This window comes from Marmota flaviventris, chromosome 4, assembly GCF_047511675.1.
Source record: "Marmota flaviventris isolate mMarFla1 chromosome 4, mMarFla1.hap1, whole genome shotgun sequence".
In the NCBI taxonomy this organism is placed as follows: domain Eukaryota; kingdom Metazoa; phylum Chordata; class Mammalia; order Rodentia; family Sciuridae; genus Marmota; species Marmota flaviventris.
This window is the reverse complement of record NC_092501.1, coordinates 72335139-72347808: the sequence shown is the minus strand read 5'-3', so window position 1 is coordinate 72347808 and position 12670 is coordinate 72335139. Positions and strand designations below refer to the sequence as shown.

Sequence of the window (12670 nt, the reverse complement as noted above, 5' to 3'; positions counted from 1 at the left end):
GCTGAAGATGCCACTGAGTTTTTTCACACCCCAGTGACTGCTCTATTCTTTGAAAATCTCTAAGGAAGTACTGATTGAATCATTTTATGAAATACTGAATTTTAGTGGCTGGTATTTTCATTTAATTTTGTTTGTGTACGTTTTCCTCATGCTGACATCTTAAAGAAAGGGGCTGTTCTTATACAGCATACCTGGCAAAGAGGTACGTATACGAGCAGGTTTTTTAACAGGGTTCCATGAATAAACAAATAAATCACTGTCTGAAGGGCAGATAAGTTCTGTTGTTATTTTTGTAGCCTCCTATTTCCACAAGCAAATAGGGAGGGAGTGCTATTGTCTTTCCATGACATGTAAAATAATATGGGAAATCAAGCATTTGGGTAGAAGCAGTTCAATACTGTAGCAGACGCTGTCCATGCTCTGCCATTTCTCTGTGGGTACCTTTTACCACCATAGTACATATAGGCTGAAAGTATACTTTTCACTTCCTCAAACCCAAAGTTGAATCTTCTTATGGGGGAACTGGAAGGAAAATGAGCTTTCTTTGTGTATAAACTGAGTAAGAAATGACCAGGGATTTATGTGGACAGGGAGTGGTAAACCAATAACCAGGTTGCAAGAATATAAATATTACAATCCTTTTACAATTGAGCAGTACAGCTCAGGGGTATGTCATACACTGTTCCCAGAGCTCTCTGCAGGACTGAATCAAAATTAGACTCTCTGCAACTTTACTTGATATCATACCCTTATTTAGTTTCTTACCCCTCTTTATCTCTCTTCTTCAATCACCTATTTTTCTGGGCTCACACTTCTTCCATAAGCCCTCTTTATAGAAATCATGGTCTCAGGTTTTGCTTCCCAGTTTAAGACATACCCTCTACCATATAGCCACAATGCACTGAAGATCTTGAAATAACTGTGTGCTTTAATAACAATGCTAAATTAAATGACTCTGTTGTAATGAAATAAACTTATGGTAGACAGAATAATGACCTCCCAAAGACATCCACATCCTAATTTTAGGATCTGTGATTATTACATGACAAGATGGAATTATAAACTGTAAAGACGGAATTGAGGTTTGAATCAGCTAACCTTAAGTTAAAAGAGATTATACTAAATTATACCGGTGAACTCAATGTAATAAAAGAGTCCTTAGAAATGGAAGAGAAAAAAAGAGAGAATGTTAGCATGTTGTGACATGAAAAAGGCTTGGCTGGCCATTGCTGACTTTGAAGATGGAAGAACATGAATGACAGAATGCAGAAGCCTTGAGAAGCTTTCTTTGTGTGTAAACTGAGTAAGCTTTCTTTGTGTATAAAGGCAAGAAAATGGATTTTCACTCAGAGCTTCCAGAAAGGAACCAAGTTTTAACACCTTTATTTTAGACGTCTATGTTCTACAACTGGAGAATAATCAATTTGTGTATTTTTAACCAAATAATTTTTTTGGCAATTTATTACAGTAGTAATAGGGTACTAATACAAATTATAACAGCTTAACTCTGGCTCTGGGTACTGGTAGCTAGGTGACCTTGGGCAAGACATTTTAACCTTTCTGGACCTCAGCTGTCTTATTGATGAAATAACTACCTTATAGGGTTGTTTTGAAGACTAAATGGGTCAATATATATGAATTATTTAGAGGAGTACTTGGCCCAGTAAGAATTCATTAAATGTTTATTACTCCATTACCGTTGTTCTGAAGTGCACTGTATTCCTGGAAAACTGAACTTGTTTTCCCACTGTGTTTATTTCAATCTGTGTAATGTAATAGGATTTTCAGAAAGCTCCCATATGTTTTAGTCAGCTTTTCACTGCTGTGACCAAAGGACCTTACAAGAACAACTAGAGAAGGAAAAGACTATTTGAGGGCTCACGCTTTCAGAATTCTCAGTCCATAGATAGCTGGGTTCATTCCTTGTGCCTCAAGGCAAAGTAGAAAATCATGGCAGAATAATGTAACAGAAGAAAGTGGCTCAGGACATAAAAACCAGAAAGAGAGAGAGAGAGAGAGAGAGAGAGAGAGAGAGAGAGAGAGACAGACACTCCACTTACCAGATACAAAATATATACCTCAAATCACATGCCCCCAAAGAGGCCTCCAGCCCCACCCTAACTGCCCTCAGTTACCACTCAATTAATCCTTGTAGGGGATTAATTAATTGATTGGATTAAACTTCTCATAACCCAAAAATTTCACTTCTAAGCTTCTTACATTGTCTCACACATGAGCTTTTGGGGGATACTTCATATCCAAGCCATAACAGCATGCAAAGTGCATGTAGGGAAATATCATTCTGAAGCACTGCCTCCACAGGGGTCCATGTTTGGGAAGTGGATGAGATAGATTCTGTAAAATACATGGGTGGTTACAGTAAAATTATGTCAAATCCATGTTCCTTAATATTTTTCAGGCCAGACAATATTAAACCAATGAAATATAAATTGGACACCAGTCTCCAAGGTCTTGGCAGCATTAGATCTGTATCAGGAGTCTTTGAAATTTGTATTCTATTGTCAAACTAAGGCAGGAATGAAATAAAAATAAATCCACTCATATATTTTTATACATTTTTCAGAAGTATGTTACAAATTGCAGAGATACAGGCTGAGGTGAATTCAGAAAATTAAAACTAAGCTAAGGAGACACATTTATCACTCTGAATGACATGTATATGAACATCCAAATCCTCTAAGATTATTTATTTGCATATACCTGTCAAATTGCCTTGGACATCGAAATCATAATAGAAATTCTTTAGCTAACCTCTGGTGAATATATTCTGAGTGACAAAGCAGAAACACCAAAAATGAAAAAGAATTGAAAGCAGCATTAAAACTGTCATTTCCTTCTAGCTACATTTCTTTATGAAAGAAGCTTAATCCTACTCTTGTTTTGGTAAAATCACAGTTAGTACTAAAGCAGCTATAAATAAAAGGTTGGGAAAAAAATGAAGTAAAGGTGATCCACAAATGTCAACAATATAGACAATATGAAACCAACAAAACAATTTTAACAAATCATCCCGGAAAAATGTTCTCATTTTGGCCATAATTTCATGTAAAGTGAGTAGTTTCTTGGCAACAGATGTTTCTATTTCCTCTCAGAGGGATAAAGGAGGAGTTCTTGCACTGTTGCCAGGGTTTTGCAAAGAGTCACAGGTGGGATCTGTGCAGGCTGACTCATCTTAGCTGAATCTGGATCAACAGTAAAGCCACAGTGTCTAACTGACTGGTATGGCGTTAAAGGTCAGTTAACATTGCAAAAAACACAACAAACAAACAAAAACACAGGTTCACTGTATAGACTTTCACATTAAATCTACTCTGGCAGGTGAAAAATGCACATCCCTCACTATTGCAGGGTGAGGGGTACATGTTTCTATTCCCATGCAGTTCATTAGTGCTACTGGAAAACTAGCCTAAATTCTACTTTCACTGATTCTGGATTCATGCTAACTCTACCCTAGAGAGAGCGTCAGATGCATTTAAAACAAACCAACCACTAAAATACATCAGAAGCCCTTCCTTGGCATCACTCCTAAGGGCACTCATGTGCACTCTTTATACAGTACTCAGTTCACTGTGCTGCTGAGAGAAGGCTGGGATCCTCTACCGGGCTGGAGGCCTATCCCTTGCTGCATCTGTTAGCAGTCCAAATCCCTGGGGCTAGACCCAAAGTCTGAAAGTGCCACTGTCATTTTTTAGCATACCTAATTTTTTGAAGGTCTTCCTTATTTCCTTAATTATTTAAGTATACTGGCATCATGAAATAATAATAAAATTAATAATATTAATGAAATCCACACATCCACAGGAGCAGAAGTAGCAGCCAAATGTCACATAATGTGCCTTAATGTATTGCACACATATCCTGTTTAATTCTCTACCCATGAAGAAAACATCCATATCTTCATTTTTCCTGAAGAGGAAAAGGGAGCTCACAGAATGAGATTAACTCAAGGCAGCTGGCTATTTGGTGATAAATCAGGATTATTATATCAGATCTTTTGATTCCAAAAGCAACCCTCCTTGTATCCAGGTCACTGTGAAAAGTAACATATTTTTTATTCTTACATTACAGTTGTACATCATGGTGGGATTTGTTTTAACGTGTTTGTACATGCACACAATGTAACAGTATAATTTGACCAATATGATCCCCAGTATTTCCCTTTTCCCTTTCTTCCTCCCTCCTCAAGGTCCCTTTCCTCCACTCCACTGCTCTCTCTTTGATTTTCATGAAACACACCAATACCATTTTTCTTTTCTTTTTTCCACTCTAGTTTCCACATATGAGAGAAAATACATGACCCTTGACCTTCTGGGCTTATTTCACTTAACATAATGGTGTGTCACTCCATCCATTTTTCTGCAAATGACATAATTTCATTTTTCTTTGTAGCTGAATAAAACTCTTTTGTGTATTTATACCACATTTTCTCAATGCATTTATCTGTTGATGGACACTTAAGCTGGTTCCATAATTTGGATTCTGTAAATTGTGCTCCTATAAACATAGACATTTATGTATCATTGTAGTATGCTAACTTTTATTCTTCAGGATAAATACTGAGGAGTGGTATGGTTGTGTCATATGGTGGTTCCGTGCCTAACTCCATTCTGATCTCCATAGTAATTGTACTAATTTACACCAATTATGCAAAAGGGTTTCTTTTTCTCCACATTCTCTCCAGAATTTATTATTGTTTATATTTTTGATTACTGCCATTCTGACTGTGAGATGAAATCTTAGTGTAGCTTTGCTTTGCATTTCCCTAATTACTAATGATGTTGAACATTTTTTCATATATTTGTTGACCCTTTGTATTTATTCTTTTGAGAAGTGTCTGTTTAACATATTTATTTGTTCATTTATTAATTGGGTTTTTTTGGTGTTAGTTTTAAAAATTCTTTATATTCTGGATATTAATCCTTTGTCAGAAAAGCAGCTAGCAAAGATTTTCTCCCATTCTATAGGTTCTCTCTTCATGCACTTAATTGTTTCCTTTAGTATTCAGAAGCTTTTTAATTTGGTGCCATCCCATTTATTAAATTTTGGCATTATTTCCAAAGTTTTAGAAGTCTTATTGAGAAAGTCATTGACTGTGCCTCTTTTGTCGAAGTGTTGATTCTATGTTTTCTTCTAGGACTTGGAAGGTTCTTGGTCTCATTTCTAGGTCTTTGATCCATTTTGAGTTGATTTTTTAAGCAGGGTGAGAGATAAGGTCCTAGTCTCATTCACCTATATGTAGATAACCAGATTTTCCAGCACCATTTGGTAAATAGGCTATCTTTTATCTAATGTCTGTTTTTGACACCTTTGTCAAGGATCAGATGACTGAACCTGAGTGGGTTTGTCTTTGTGTTTTTTATTCTGTACCACTGGTCTATTTATCTTTATTCCAGTACCATGCAGTTTTTGTTAGTATATCTCTATAGTATATTTTGAAGTCAGGTATTGGGATACCACCAACATTGCTTTTTTTTTTTGGCTTAGAATTGCTTGGGCTATTGTGGCTGGGTCTTTATTCTTGTAAATGAATGTTGCAAAAGATTTTTTCTAGTTCTGTGTGTTGGTTGCAATTGGTATTTTGATATGGATTGCATTTAATCTGTTTGCTGCTTTTATTGTTTTTTATTGTAAGTATCCATGAGTAAGAGAGAACAATAATAATTTTGCCTCTCCATTTGTTTGTCTTTTTCAACTTTTTTCAATGTTTTATAGTTTGCATTGTAGGGATCTTTCACCTCCTTAGTTAAATTTATTTCTAGGTATTTTATTTTATTTTTTGAGGCTAATATGCATGTGATTGTTTTCCTTATTTCATTCTCAGCAGATTCATTATTAGTGTTTAGGAAAGCTATGATTTTTTATGTTGATTTTTAAACACCTGCTCCTTTGCTGAATTTGTTTATGAGCTCTAGCCATCTTTTGGTGAAACTTTTTGGATCTTTTAAGTATAGGGTCATATAATCTGCAAATTTGACTTCTTCTTTTCTTACTTTATCCTTTTTATTTCCTAGTACCTTCTCTTGCCTAACTGCTCTGGTTAGAATTTCTAGTACTATAGTAAACAGGATTGGTAAGAGTGAAAATGCTGTCTTATTCTAGATTTTTAAAGGAAATGCTTTCAGCTTTTTCCCATTTACTCTGAGATTGGTATTGGAGTTTGGTGTTTTTTTATGGATAGCCTTTATGATATTGAGGTAGGTTTCTTCTATCCCTAGTTTCATCACTGTTTTTATAATGAATAGATGCTGAATTTTGTCAAAGGCTTTCCCTATATCTACTGAGAAGACTAAGTGACTTTTGCCCTTAATTCTATTTATGTGATGAATTACATTGATTGACTCCTATATGTTAAACCATCCTTATATCCCTAGGATAAAATCTACTGGGTAATGATGTACATTCTTCATATTTTCTTAAATATGATTTTCTAATATTTGATTAAGGATCTTTGCATCTAGATTCATCAAAAATATTGGTCTGTAGTTTTCTTTCCCTCATTTATCCTTATCTGGTTTTAGTATGAGTGTGACACTGGCTTCATGGAATTAATTTGGAAATGTTCTTTCCCTTTCTATCTCAGGGAATAATTTGAAAAAAGTAATATTGTAAAGGTGATCCTGTCACGATTACTTTGATCTTGTAAAACTGGACATAGATTGAGTTTACCCTTCACTCCTTTGAGATTCAGGTACTATATTAGATATGGGGATATAATCCTCTGTTATCATCTCTTTTATATCTCCCACCCAACTCTTCTTCTCTAAAAACACCTTGTTACCTCTCCCAGGATTTCATGCATGTTGAAGAAAAACTAAAAAGTGGGTCTACAGTCATAGGTCCACATCAACATATTGTGTAACACTGTGATATCATAGAAAATGACCTTGGAAGAAAATTATCTTTCCAAGGCTTCTCAAGGGGAAAAACTCTACTTTGACCTTGATTGTTCATTTACCACATAGTCCTATGAAATAATGACTCATTATAAAATACCTTCATCTGTCAAGACAATTAGGAAGAGCACTACTATATGGTTTTACATATTTTCTACTTTTTTGCTCTCACTTTATACATATGCAGAGAACCCCCACTACCATAGGCTCCCACAAGTGAAAGTCTACTAAGTGAACTTTTACAGCAATTATATTGTACTTTCATAAACAGATACTCCTTGTAAGTATTCTATGTAATTGTAGAATCCCATAATTACTTATGTGGAATGCAACTTTTAATAGTTCACTTATTTGATAGTCTCTTTTCTAATCTTGTTACTTGCTTAAATTATTTAAGTATAATTGTGGAAGATTAAATTAACTTTTTTTTTTTGGCTAAATTTCTCTGGTGTCTCCCTGTTCTGAGTAAATCACTTCTTCACCGTGTTCTCACATATCTTTACATTTTGATTATTGTTTTTATAATAAGGCATCCAGGGAACAGGCTAACTATAGGCCCATCATAGATTTGGTTTTTAGATGCTTAGATCATTTGAATCCCTTTCCCATCTACTCATTACAACCTACTCACATTTGGAAGGGATAAGGATGGGGAGCTCAAGGGCATACAGGGGGAGGGTGGAAACCTGTTAATATGTACAATTAACATGAGTTAATATTTATAATTAAACAACCTAATCATTTTGGAGGTTGGGCATAGGAGCTAATCATCCTTTCTAATATGAATTCAGGTGTCAGTTTATATTCTCAAATTAGTTTCCTGGCCCAATACAAATTAAGCATTCTCCTATGAAATCTCATAATATCTATGACATTATCAAAATTTCTCTTACTCTATTGTACATGTACATATCTATTTTTGCTATTATTTATTTATTTATGTATTTTGCAATGCTGGGGATTGAACCCAAGACCTTTCACTTGCTAAAGCAAGCACTCCACCACTAAGTTTTACTTCCAGCCTTTCTACTCTTTATCTATAATATTGTTTCCCCATACCTGATACAGTACCTAAATCTCAAAGGTGCTTAATAAATGTTAGTGAAATGTAAATGAATCCCTACTAAAAAATGGAGCTAAACATTTCTTACTCCTTTTATGAAAACTTTATCAGTACTTCAGTGATCTTTTTATAGTAAGTAATAGAAATATTTATCCAGCATTCATGAAAAATTAATGTAGTATAGGGAATTGTAGAAACTGGCTTTATAAGGAAGAAAAGTCTATCAAAATATATTATTTTGTGACATATAAATTACATTTAAATACATATGAGGTATCCTCTTGAAGTGAAAATGATTATTGCTTGTTTTATTTAACAAGTATTTTCAGAACATGCTGAATTAACCTTTTCTAATTTTTCTTCTTTTTAACTTTCTAATTGCTTATAATTTTTTTCCAACTGAATATTTTTCCTTATTAGACCAAAACTTATATATTCTATTTTTACATCCTAAATAATAAATGTCTGTACAGCAACATAATTTACAGAGGCAAATAAAAACAAAACCAGCATACCTTTCATAAAGAGCTTCTCAGATTACAACCTATATTTTAAGCCAAAATGAACCAATCATTATACCCTACTAAGTACCCCAGAAATTAATGATAATGATTCACAGCACTTTCAAACTAAATTTTGATTTTTTAAAAAGCCATTAAAAATATGTAATTAGATATTAGCCATGTAAAAATCACCATTCCATTAATAGTATAATTAGCTTTAGGATGAAATGGTACAAAATCCTGTGAAGACATCAAAGGTTGACAAGAAAACAAAGCCCTTTTATTGGAGATTCAATTAGTTTGCAAAAAAAAAATGTTAATGAGTGGAATTTAGTCTAATCAAATGCCATGAAAGTGTAAGATTAAAACTGCAAAGAAAAAAGCCAAAATAAATACTGAAGCAAGATCTTATAGCATTAGTTTGATTAAATTTTGGTTGTCTTATCAATGAATACTGCTACGGAATCATTAAATCATTAAGACAAATAGTAAAACAATAATGGCACTTAATGTATGTTAATGAATAAATGCAAAATGATACCTATAACTTTGAATAGCTAGCTAATCAAATAGTCAACAATTATTATACAGACTAAAATGGACTATAATAAAATCATTAAAAATTGTACTTACCCTTTTTGCCTCCAAAGCAAACAGATGAAATAATATATATCAGAGATATACTGTGAAAATCACAATGGATTACTAAATAATAGTGAAACAGACATTTTAAAATGGGCCTGTCTGCCTAAAAGTGAAGAGGATATGTGGACTTGTATCATATATGCCGAGTTAAAATTTCAATTCTGGGTCATTCTGGCTGTGTAATTTTTGGGTAATTTTATTTAATTTCTCTGATACTTATCTTCTAATCTACAGAATATAAATATTAAGATCTACCCCAGAGTTGTAGGAATTGACTGAGATAAAGCATATCAATCCCTTAACTCTGCATCCAACCCTAAGCAAGCAAATGTAAATTAAAAAAACACAATCTTCACTGTAATGCTATATATAACAAGTTTCAATTTGCCTTCCTAGGTATTAAATAGACAAAAGGAGCTCATTTAATTTACTATAAATCTACAATTTATAGTATATAGTATATTATATAATTTAAAATATATATTATGTTAACTGTATATGAATATAACTAGACATACAGGTTATCCATCCTACTGAGATCAGGATTCAAATAGCAAAACAGTAATGTCACTTAGTATATGCTAATGAATAAATTATTATTATTATAAAAATGCAAGTCACCAGGAGTCTTCAAGTAGAATAAGACCGACTGCTGTCTACTGGAAGAAAGGAGCTATGCTGAATAAACCTGCCTCTTTTTACTATATTTTTCACAGGGAATATATGGAAGCAGGTCTAAGAAATGTGAAAATGCAACAAAGTACAGGAATCCCCTGATCATAAGGAGCAAGCTGGTTTATAGGGATCACATACTCAGAGGCCTGCAGGGGCTGGGAGGGACGGAGATGAGGATAAATAGAATATGTTTTCCCTTAGCAGAATGTGGCCATGGGAGATTGGCCAGAGTTCTCCATGCATTAAATTTTTAAAAAGAAGCCAGATATATTTATGTAAAATTCCCTGACTTTTAAAATTTTTGGTAATAATTCTTTTAAACAGTAGGTACATTATAAATACATATCCAACAGCTACAATCTGGGGCTTGTTCTCATAGAAGATATAGTACCAAATAATACAGAAGTGACAACAGGCAAGAAGTAGGCTCTAAGTTTGTAATAAATATCAAGACCCTCCAACCTCTAAGCCCAGATGTTGTGCCCTTTGTGCACAATGCTCTTCCTCCGACACCTCTCTCATAGACTATTTGCTTGCTTACATACTTCAGACTCTTCCCTTTCAAGAGCCAGTTGCCTGGGGAATTCTTCCCTAGCCATCCCAACCACTCACAGCTACAGTCCCACAGCCCCTCACACATCAATGCTTACATAACAATTGTCAGAAACTACTTTACACAATAGTAAACCTGATAACTAATTAAACTGTGAGAAATACAAGAGTTGTACTCTTCTTTGGTTTTGCTCGATATTATATTTCTGATATACCCATAGATGATGTGCAATTCATAGACACAGTTCATCTGCTTGTCTTCCTTCCCCTCAAGGATGCAAGCTCCTTAGGACAACAGGGCTGTTTATTTCATTTCTGTGTCTATCAAATGGCTTAATGCTAAATACATAACAGGTATTCAATTAATGCTTTTAAAGTATGTGCATTAACTATCTACTGTTAGGCAGGGTTATAGAAATTTTGAGATCTAAAAATGAACAAAAGACATAAAGGTCCCTGCATTCACCTCTCATGCTCTTTACATTCTAGTTTAAACACATCTGATGGTTGAGGGTAGACAATTAACAATTAAAATGAATACATAAATTATGCAATCTGTCAGAGGAGATGACTACTGTGGGAAAGATAGAAAAAGCAGAATAAAGGGACTGGAAATAAGGAGATCGGGTGTAAGAGAGCAGAAATTAAATACAGTGTCAGGGTAATTTTCATTGAAAGGGTGAGATTTGAACAAAGAATTGAAGAAAATTTAAGAAATTTATTCTACAAGATGTATGAAAACTAAATATTATGGGCAGAGGAAATAAAAGAGTAAAGGGTCAAAGGCCAAAGTGCCTTATGTATTCAAGAAACAGCAAGAAGGCCCATAAGGCTCCACCTGAAGGAGGACAGAAGGCCAGATAGAGTGGAGCCTGGTGGGTGGCTTAAAGACGGAATGAATGAGTGACTTACACCAGCAGAATAAACTGGCCCCAAATCAACAGTCTTAGAAATTGAGAAAAGGTAAGTATAAAATGGGCTCACACATTCAATTTAAATGAAGTTGCTATTGATTGAACTGTGGCCCTCCCAAATTTGTATGTTGAAATCCTAATCCTCAATGTGATATTTGGAGATGAGGATTTTGAAAGCTACTGAGGTTTAGAGGAACATGGCAGTGGGGTCTTCACGATGGGATTACTACCTTTATAAGAAAAAAAAAAAAACCAAAGAACTTGTATACTCCCGCCCACCACCACCACAGGAAGGCAGCTGTCTGCAATGCAGAAGATAGCCCTCATCAGAACTAATCATGCTGGCACTCTGATCTCAGATTTCCGGCCTCCAGGACTGTGAGGAAATGCATTACTATAACAAGCCACCCAGTCTATGGTATTTTGTTACAACAAGGCAACCCAAGCTGACATGGACATGTTAAGGTTTGCTTTGACTTTACTAATTAAATATCTGAGCAGTAGTGGCAAAAATAAAATAAATGAAATGAAATGAAATGATAATGTAGTTAGTAAATGAGAGGTTTTATAAATGAGGGGTATGTGACAAAGTAAAAGACAAACAGAGAGAAAGAGAGCACCAGTTTTCATGAGTATGAATTAATATATAATGATTAAGTAAAAATAACGAAGAAGGAAATTAACACAGCAGCTGATGTGAAAAAATGTGTTTATAGTATCATTGAAAAATAAGGAAAAAGGAAAAGAGTATAAACTGCAACTATTAGTGATAGAAATGATTGTATGGATTGATTTTTCAGAGATCTAGGTGAATTCCAAACCGTCATTGATTTAAAACATCATGCTGTCAAACATAATAAAACCGCAATTATATGTACAACATTTTCTATTTTGTATTAAGGAAACAGTCCCCTGATAAAACATTTCCCCCAACTTCTGTATTTTTCTTTGTTAAATTTCAATATACACCTCAGGGTACTTCAAATTGGCTAGAAAAATAGCAGCAAGTTAACTTCTGAGACCATGGGGGAATCTCATTCTGATTTTCACTGGCAGGGTTTGGAGCATCTATAAGCCCTTCAATTGGTATGCACAGTCTTCTGTACATAAGAATTTTGTTTGGAAGAGTCTATAGCTTTTAGAATTTAGAAGGTTAAGCTCCAATGCATTAGAAAATCTTCCCAGATAATATCTACCTGTTAGGTTTCTGAAGATGCCTCAAAAGTTCCTATTTTTGCTTTAATCTATACTAAAACAAACCCACTCTATCAGTTGGAAGAAATAAATGGAGGTAATTGTTTGCATAATTCAAAACCAAAACATTACTTACCCGAACTATCTAAACAAGGTAGACATTAACACGTTTTACTTTGAATGAGATAATGAGCCAGTCATCCATTTACA

General features: G+C 34.3%; 1 protein-coding gene across 2 annotated transcripts in view; it reads right to left on the bottom strand.

The window, feature by feature from the left end:
* Nucleotides 1-12670, bottom strand: part of Prkg1 (protein kinase cGMP-dependent 1) — a 1193620-nt gene that overhangs the window by 151640 nt on the left and 1029310 nt on the right. The window lies entirely within an intron of this gene.